General features: G+C 51.8%; 1 pseudogene; it reads right to left on the bottom strand.

The window, feature by feature from the left end:
- Window positions 1-6,353: 6,353 nt before the first annotated feature.
- On the bottom strand, window positions 6,354-6,990 carry LOC121162286 (annotated as a pseudogene).
- Between the last annotated feature and the right edge of the window lie 1,323 nt (window positions 6,991-8,313).

The raw sequence follows: 8,313 nt of genomic DNA, 5'->3' as shown, positions 1-8,313 counted from the left end.
TTCCAATGTGAGTGAAAATCATTCACCGACAGAAATCAGTTCCTTTATAGAGGCCTGACATTGCCCAGCAACCCCAGAAAAGATACCCTCTGCTGCCAGGGGGAAGCAATCTTCTTGTCAGGTTGCCCTGGACACCTTCATAGACATGAATGCCAAAGTCTGGTCAACCTCATGGATGAAGTGTTAGGTCATAGAGTATCCTGAAAGGAGACAGACTGGGATGATCCTGTTGACTCCACATGCCCAGCTGAGCCCCTGCTGGAAATTGAGAATGACAGTAAAAGGGGCAGCATACAAGTCACTGAATGCTGGGGCAGTTTGCCATGCAGCCAAGAGCTACATAGTCAGGGTGGCAGAATCCCATGAATAGGAGACAGTACAAGACAGTGCATGAATGTGCAATGCATGGGATGCACGGCTTATTCTTTTGGAATGCATGGAAAGAAGTCATGTCTTCAGACTGGTGATAAAGATTTCCCAGAAGAGATGGGATTTTGTCTGGGCCTGAAGTATGAAAAGGATGGAACTGCGCAATGAGGCAGGCCTAGGGAACTCCTGGCAAGCAGAGAGGTCATGTTGGAAGATGGGAGGAGGGTCCTCCCTGCGAGGAGCCAAGGATATCTGTGGTGGAAGAAGGTGAAGCTAGAACCGTGAGTCAGCCATGCTGCAGACAGGAAAAGGCGTCACCTCCACCCTGCAGCACCGCTGGGAAACTTGCAGCTCAGTTGAATGGGCTGAAGTAGTACTTTAGGAAAATCAGTATAATGACTTCATGTACTTCCCCTTCATTTGAATGCCAAGGCCCCTGCCCATCAGTGCAAAGTTCCAGTATTAAGAGACTGGTTCCCAGTGAGCCTTTGTGCTCAGGGGGATGGGGTGGCAAGCTGGTGTACAGTCCCCTGGACAGGCTATCCAGGGGGATAGCCCCTGGGATGAAGCTGCCTTTTCATCTCTGAGACTCACCTGCGTCTGCTCTGGCTCGCTGGCCACCTCAATCAGGTTGAACAGCGTAACTCTATTACTCCTTCTACCTGTTCCCCCTCCCGCCACCGACACACATAGTCACTCCCCTATCCTGGTGGTCCCTGTACCTCTCCAACACATGTCTCAGTTCTGTTTCCTCTTGAGTCCCTTCCTGAGCAAACCATGTCAGGCGGCCTGGGAGCATTGGCACTGGGATCCCATAAGAGCGCTGGTTCATTGGTTTGAATCCTGGCTGCTCCACTTCAAATCCAGCTCCCTGCTAATGTACCTTAAAAGTAGTGCAGGATGGCCCAAGTGCTAGGGCTCTGCCATTCATGTGGGAGACTCAATAAAGTGCCTGGCTCTTGGCTTCAACATGGCATAGCACTGACTATTTTAGTCATTTAGGGAGTGAAACAGTGGGTGGAGACTCTGTGTGTGTATCTATCCCTCCTCCCTGGAACTCAACATGTTGGAAAGTCAGATATACAGAGAGGAGGAGAGACAGAGAGGAAGATCTTCCTTCCATTGACTCACTTCCCAAATGGCTGCGACAGCCAGAGCTGGGCTGATCCAAAGTCAGGAACCTCTTCCAGGTCTCCCACACGGGTGCAGGGTCCCAAGGTTTTGGGCCATCCTCGACTGCTTTCCAGGCCACAAACAGGGAGCTGGATGGGAGGTGGAGCAGCCAGGTTTAGAACTGGCACGTGCAAGGCGAGGACTTTAGCGGCTAGGCTACTGTACTGGACCCCAAATAAGTCTTTTAAAAAAATCCTTGCACACAGCAGCTTAAGAGCCATTTCTACCAAATAAAATGCCTCGCCATCAAGCCTTTTCCCAGCCATTTCTCATTGTGAGCTCACCGCTCTCTGGTGGGAGGTGGTGGCTCCACCCAATCTGTAGAGAAATTAATTTCCTTGCCCAAGTCCATTACTGGTTGGTGATGGAAAGATCCAGGGCCAGGCTGTGTGGTCACATCCAGGTGGCAGCTGTGTTACCCTGCTGTTTGGACCCAAAGAGGGCCTTGTTGCAGGTAAATGGGACATTTCGGGGTGGCTTCTGCTTTGCACAGCAGCAACACTAACTACTCCCACTCCCTCCCTGCCCCCAATCCCTTCACTAACCAACCCCAGGGAAACTTAATCTCCCCCCGCTGGGTGTGCTCCCCAGCCCCCTTGGATTAACGCTGAACAGACAGAAAAGATGACATCTATGAACTCAGGGGCCTCCATGAACGAGGGAAGCAGGCACCTGTGACCTGCTCCAGGACCCACCAGGTGGGAGGGATGTGGCCTGCGGGGTTGTGGAGATATGACAGGGTCTCCAAGGGGGCTGCCCTCCATCAGCAAATTGTCTCATGTTAGCCATAACAGCCAGGAGCAAGGTGGAGGGGAGCAGGGTTTTGTCTAAGGAAAGCCAGTGTATTGTAAACAGAATAAAAGGGTCTGGGTAGCCCCACTTATCACTGGCTAATGTATCCCCAGGTCATCAGGAGCTGGCCCCCTTCCTCCCTCAGCCGCTCTGAGAATTCCTGATTAACCTCATCACCTCGGAGGGGCCAGGGCAGAGGGCTGCTTTCTGCTCTTGCAGATGCTCAGATAGAGGCTTTCAGAGCCACGTGGGGCAAGTGTGCCCACGTGTGGGCTTCCGTGACAGCAGAGGGGGAAGGCTAGGTGGCATGAGGCATAGTCCAGGTGCAGGGGAGGCCACCGCAGCGGTCTCGTGGTGGACTCTGTCCATTCATGTAGCTGTTGGTCACCACAGTATAGCCTGAGAAATGGGACTCTGGTCTCTGCCAGCCCAGGGTTCAGATGCTGCTGGGGATGCTCAGAATGCAGGGATGCATAGGGCAGGCCAGCATACAGGGAGAGAGACATGGGACAGGTGGCAGCACTGAGTCCCATTGAAGGAGCCAACCATAGACCTCTATACCACAGTCCCTGAACACCGTGCCCCTGTTCTGCCATGCTTGATCACCAGTCAGTGGATCCTTGGGGTTCTGCTGTAGGGTGGGAGGTAGGGGTATTGATTATTTTTCTGCTGACACACCATCAACTCCCCACCAGCCAACACACCTAAGGGTCAGGAGCCCTAGAGAAGAGATGTGATCTTTCTACATCACAGAGTCTGAGGCCCAACCAGGACTGCAGGTCCAGTCCAGTGCCCAGCTCCTTGTCCCATGCTGCCTCCCAGATGACTGTGGCTGTGAGGCTCTGCACACTGAGGCTATTCAGAACTGCAGATCTGGAGCCAGAGCTCAAGAGCAATCCTCTCTCTGCTTTCAAGTTGGCTGAGGGAGATGAGCCCAGCTCAACCTGAAGAATCTGCAAGAAGGAACTGAACCCTTCTCTAGGCCCCCTCCAGCACTCTATACCTTGGGGTACCCCCTTTGCTATTCCTCTTGGAACGAAGATGCTGTCATCCCAGCCACTGTCTACAGCAGCCGCAACCAGCACACTGGCCACTGAGCACATGGGGGACTGAATGCTTGCATTGTGGTGGATGCCGATTGAGGTGTACTTTAAGTATAAGGCATACACTGAGTTTTCAAAGATTAAAAATCCCCAAATGTAAGATGGGGGCAGGTATAGGGTACAGTGGGAAAAGCTGCCATTTGGGACACAGGCACTCCATATTGGAACACCTGGTCTGAGTCCTAGCTGCTTTCCTTCCAATCCAACTTCCGGCTGATTCATGCCCTGGAGGGCAGCAGATGATGGCTCAAGTATTTGAATCCCTGCCATCGCTGTCAAACACCTGGATGGAGTGCCAGGCTCCTGGCTTTGGTCTGGGCCAGTTCTGGTTGTTGTAGTAAACCAATGGATGGAAAGTGTTTCTCTCTCTGTCACTCTGCCTTAAAAAAAATAATAAATAAATAAAAGGTGAACAACTCAAGAATATGGTTTATTGATATGATATTTTGGATATGTTATATTAAATGTTATTAATTTCACCCCTTTCTTAGTCCTTTTTCAAGTGATGACTAGCATTTTAACATTAAATGTGTTGGTCACATATGTTATACCTTTGGCTTTTTAGGCAGGGCTTGTCCAGAGGATACTATTCAACTTCTTTCATTTATTTATTTAGTTAGATGGTGGGTGGGGGCAAGAGTTATTTAATTGAATTTGTTTCCTTGGCAAAGTAACAGAGAGAAGAGGAAAGATGAAGAGACCTTCTGTCCACTGGTTCACTCCTTAAGTGATAGCACCAGCAAGGGCTCAGCCAGGCTGAAGTCAGGAGCCTGGAATTCCAGTTGGGTCTCCAACAGGGATGGCAGGGGCACAAGCATTTGACCATCATCCACTGCCTTGCTAGACACATAAGCTGGATGAGAAACAGACTATGGGGAACTCCAACTGTTGCTCCAGGCTCTCACTCTCGGGGAGGAATTGGGGTGCCACCGTAGACCCTGGACACTTGCTTGCTGCTCCTGCTTTGAGCTTGTGTGAACTTGAGCAAGAGCCAGGCAGGGTTCACCTGGCCACAGAGGTCTCACTCCTGGTGATCCTCAGGGTGGTCTCAGAGCCCCTCCCTCTGAGAAGGCCCCCTGCAGCTCACATACCTTCCCCCTCTGCCTGCCCTGCCCCCATTTCTCCCAGGCCAGGCCTAGGCAGTCAGGCCAGCTCCTCCCTCGCCCAACCATCCATCCATGCCCCCAGGAGACAAGCTGCATTCACTGGGATAATTTTGCAGCTTTCAAAGGGAAGCGCCCAGGAGCCGGAGGCATGGGGCGAGGAGGAGAAGGCCAGACAGCAGGCATCCCTCAGAGTCTGCTTCCTGCTGCAGGCCATGGGGCCAACGTGTCCCAACACTCACGGGCTTCCTTGCACAAGCCAGACCTCACAGAGAGGGCGTGTGGGGAGTGGGAGCGTGGCTCAGCCATCCATCAGGAACCCTCAAGGTTCCAGGCCCTGGCCTGCCTCAGTGCTTGCCTTTTAAAGGGGCCTCTGCCACTCACCCACCCCAAAACCTCAGGCCACAGGAACCAAACACATTCCACTGGTGGGGGATTAGGGGGTCGCCTGCTCTCCCACCGTGCTAGGGCTGAAATCTTCCCCAACTCCCCCTTCTCTGCCCTGCAAATGGAGTTGCAGTTAAGGGGCCCAGGGCAAAATGGAAATTATGTGAGGCCTTTTTTGTGTGTGTGTCTGGTCCTGTTTTTAGGAAAATAGCACACAGTTTGAAAGACAATCTTGATCTTTTTTTTTTTTAAAAGCAGATGACTAAGTTGCACTGAGGATCTTCAAGTCCTTATTTATGACAAGAACTGGCGCTGGTGAGTGGGAGGGACCCTCAGTGAAGGGCAGAGGCCCACCGCCCAGCCCAGCTGTCCAGCTCAGCGCCTGCACCTGCAGCTGGCTCACGCTCAGAACTTCAAGCAGTCAGCAGGCCTCAGGTGCCCCGAGTACAGCAGCTCCTCTTGTGCAGGCTTCGCTTTCTATGATTTCAGCTACTCAAAATCAGTTGTGGCACAAAAGTATCAAACAGGGGGCCTGCCTCTTACACAGCAGGTCTGGCTCTCACTGTGGTATCGGCATCCTATATGAGTGCTAATTACATCCCTGATGACACAGATTACATTCCAGCTTCCTGCTAATGAAGATAACCAGAGTACCTGGGCCCCTGCCATCCACGTGGGAAACCTGGATGGAATTCCATGCTCCTGGCTGTGGCCCCGCCCAGCCCTACCCACTGTGGTCATTTGGGAAGTGAACTAGCAGATGGACAATCTCTCTCTTTTTCTTTTTCTATGTTCTCTTGCCAACAAATAAAATCCTTTAAAATATATTAAATAGGGCCCGGCGCGGTGGCACAAGTGGTTAAGGTCCTCACCTTGCACGCCCGGGATCCCATATGGACGCCGGTTTAATCCCGGTGGCCCCTCTTCCCATCCAGCTCCCTGCTTGTGGCCTGGGAAAGCAGTGGAGGACAGCCCAAAGCTTTGGGACCCTGCACCCGCGTGGGAGACCTGGAAGAGGCTCCTGGCTTTGGAGGCATAGCATCGACCGTTGCGCTCACTTGGGGAGTGAATCATCAGACGGAAGATCTTCCTCTCTGTCTCTCCTCTCTGTATATCCGCCTTTCCAATAAAAATAAAATAAATCTTTAAAAAAATATATTAAATAGAAAATTCCAGGAATAAATAATTCATCAGCTAAAAGTAACTATTTCTCATTTTATTTTATTATTATTGGTCTTTTTTTTAAAAAAAAATGTATTTTTTTAATTGGAAAAGCAGATCTACAAAGAGAAGGAGAGACAAAGATCCTCCATCCACTAGTTCATTCACCAAGTGACTGCAATAGCTGTAGCTGAGCCGATCTGAAGCTGGGAGTCAGGAATGTCTTTTTTTTTGACTGTCCTAAACTGTTTATCAGGTATAAGGTTTACACACACGACCGGTGTTTGCGGTAGTGGTGCAGCTGGAGCGTGTTTGCCTTTCCAGGCTGCACAGTGAGAATCAGCAATCATATGGTGGAACTTGTGGCCCTTGTCAAGGCCATGACTCTTGCGGCCTGCAGAAGTCAGCCCACGCATCTTCCTGTGCTTGTGGACGGGCTTAGTGATCCATTGGGTGTCAGGGTTTCTTCTGATAGCTTTGTGGAATGGATCAATGAGGATCACCTCAAAAAACTTATATGTGGAATCTTCACCAACCCAGTAAGAGTTCAGGACTCGCAGAGCCCCATAGTGATGCCAGCTCGTTCATTCCTCGGCCACAGACTGCAGACTCCGCGCAAACTTGAGCTGGTTAACACCATGATGGACTGGCTTGTCTTAGGCTCAGGGCACTTGCGGCCACCACGACGCATACGAATCCTATAGATGACACAACCTTGCTTGGCCTTGTAGCCCAGCCTGCGTGCCTTGTCGGGCCGCGTGGGGCAGGGCGCTTGGTGCAGCGCCGAGAGCTGGCAGCGGACCCATAGCAGCAAGTGCATCGCGTCAGACTGCTTCTTCCTCCACAGCTCCTGGATGTACTTGTAGGCACCCATCCTGGCTCACCTGATGGCTGCCAGCAGACGGAAAGAAGTCAGGAATTTCTTCCAGGTCTTCTATGTAGGTGCAGGATCCCAAGGCTTTGGGCCATCTTCCTCTGCTTTTCCAGGCCACATGCAGGGTGCTGGTTGGGAAGTGGAATAGCCAAGACATGAACAGGCACCTTATGGGATTCTGGTGCTCTCAAGGAGAGGATTTAGCCATCTCACCGGGTCTGGTCAATGCTCTTGATCTCCTCTTTGCGTAGTAGGTGTGGGTAGGAGAGAACGCAGCCCATGCAGGGCTTGGTCCTGACCAGAGTGTCTCCTGTGGACAAGCAAAAACTGCTCTCCTCACTGCCAGTTAGCCCTTTCTGGCCAGGTGGGAAAAAATCATGGACTTCTTCTCACTGAGGGGAGCCCCAGCTGGGAGCCAGCAGTCCCTAGAGCAGCAGGGCAAGTGAAGACCCCAAGTCTGCAGTTACTCCTGGAGGCATCAGAACTGTTGGAACAGTGGCTTGGCTCCTGCTGCCGCTCCCGAGTGTGCTGCCTGAATTCTCTGCCCAGCCTCCTTTCCTTGATTGGCAGGTGCTCCTGGCATTTGTGGAAAGCCCTTTCTGGCCCTTGGGAAGGAAGAGACCCATACACACTGGGTCCCTGGCAGGCTGTGCACGTTGGGCAAGTGACTTTATTCCTCAGGCATGGAGTTTCCTTAGGGGGGGGGTTGGTGAAGTCTAAGGAAAGCATGTATTTGAAAGCCACTGGAAAGGCCCAGAGCAGTAGCCCACTGGCTAAAGTCCTCACCTTGCATGCTCTGGGATTCCAAATGGGTACCAGCTTGTGTCCTGGAGATTCCGCTTCCTACCCAGCTCCCTGCTCGTGGCCTGGAAAGCAGTCAAGGACGGCCGAAAGTTTTGGGACCTTGCACCCTGGAAAGCAGTCGAGGATGGCCCAAAACCTTGGGACCTTACACCCATGTGGGAGAACTGGAAGAAGTTCCTGGCTCCTGGCTTAGGATTAGCTCAGCTTCAGCTGTTGCAGCCACTTGGGGAGTGTACCAGCAGATAGATCTTTCTCTCTGTATCTCCTCTCTGTAAATCTGCCTTTCCAAAAAAAAAAAAAAAATCTTTAAAAAAAAAAAAAAAAGAAAGTACCCAGAGTCTAGATGGTCTCCTTGGCCTCCTGGCCTTTCTTGTCCTGGGGAAACTCCGCAGCATAGCCTGGGCCACCTGATGCTCACTGCAGTGGAACTTTCCAGGTGCTGAGCCCCAACAGGACCCAGCGCCTGGGCTTGGCACACACACGGGGCTCCTGCAGGGTCTTTAATTTTGGTGCCTTTGGGAGACAGGGCAGCATCAAGTCAAGGCTC

Source organism: Ochotona curzoniae, unplaced genomic scaffold (assembly GCF_017591425.1).
Source record: "Ochotona curzoniae isolate NIBS_2020 unplaced genomic scaffold, NIBS_Ocur_1.0 contig_520, whole genome shotgun sequence".
NCBI lineage: Eukaryota > Metazoa > Chordata > Mammalia > Lagomorpha > Ochotonidae > Ochotona > Ochotona curzoniae.
This window is presented reverse-complemented; position numbering and strand designations above follow the sequence as displayed.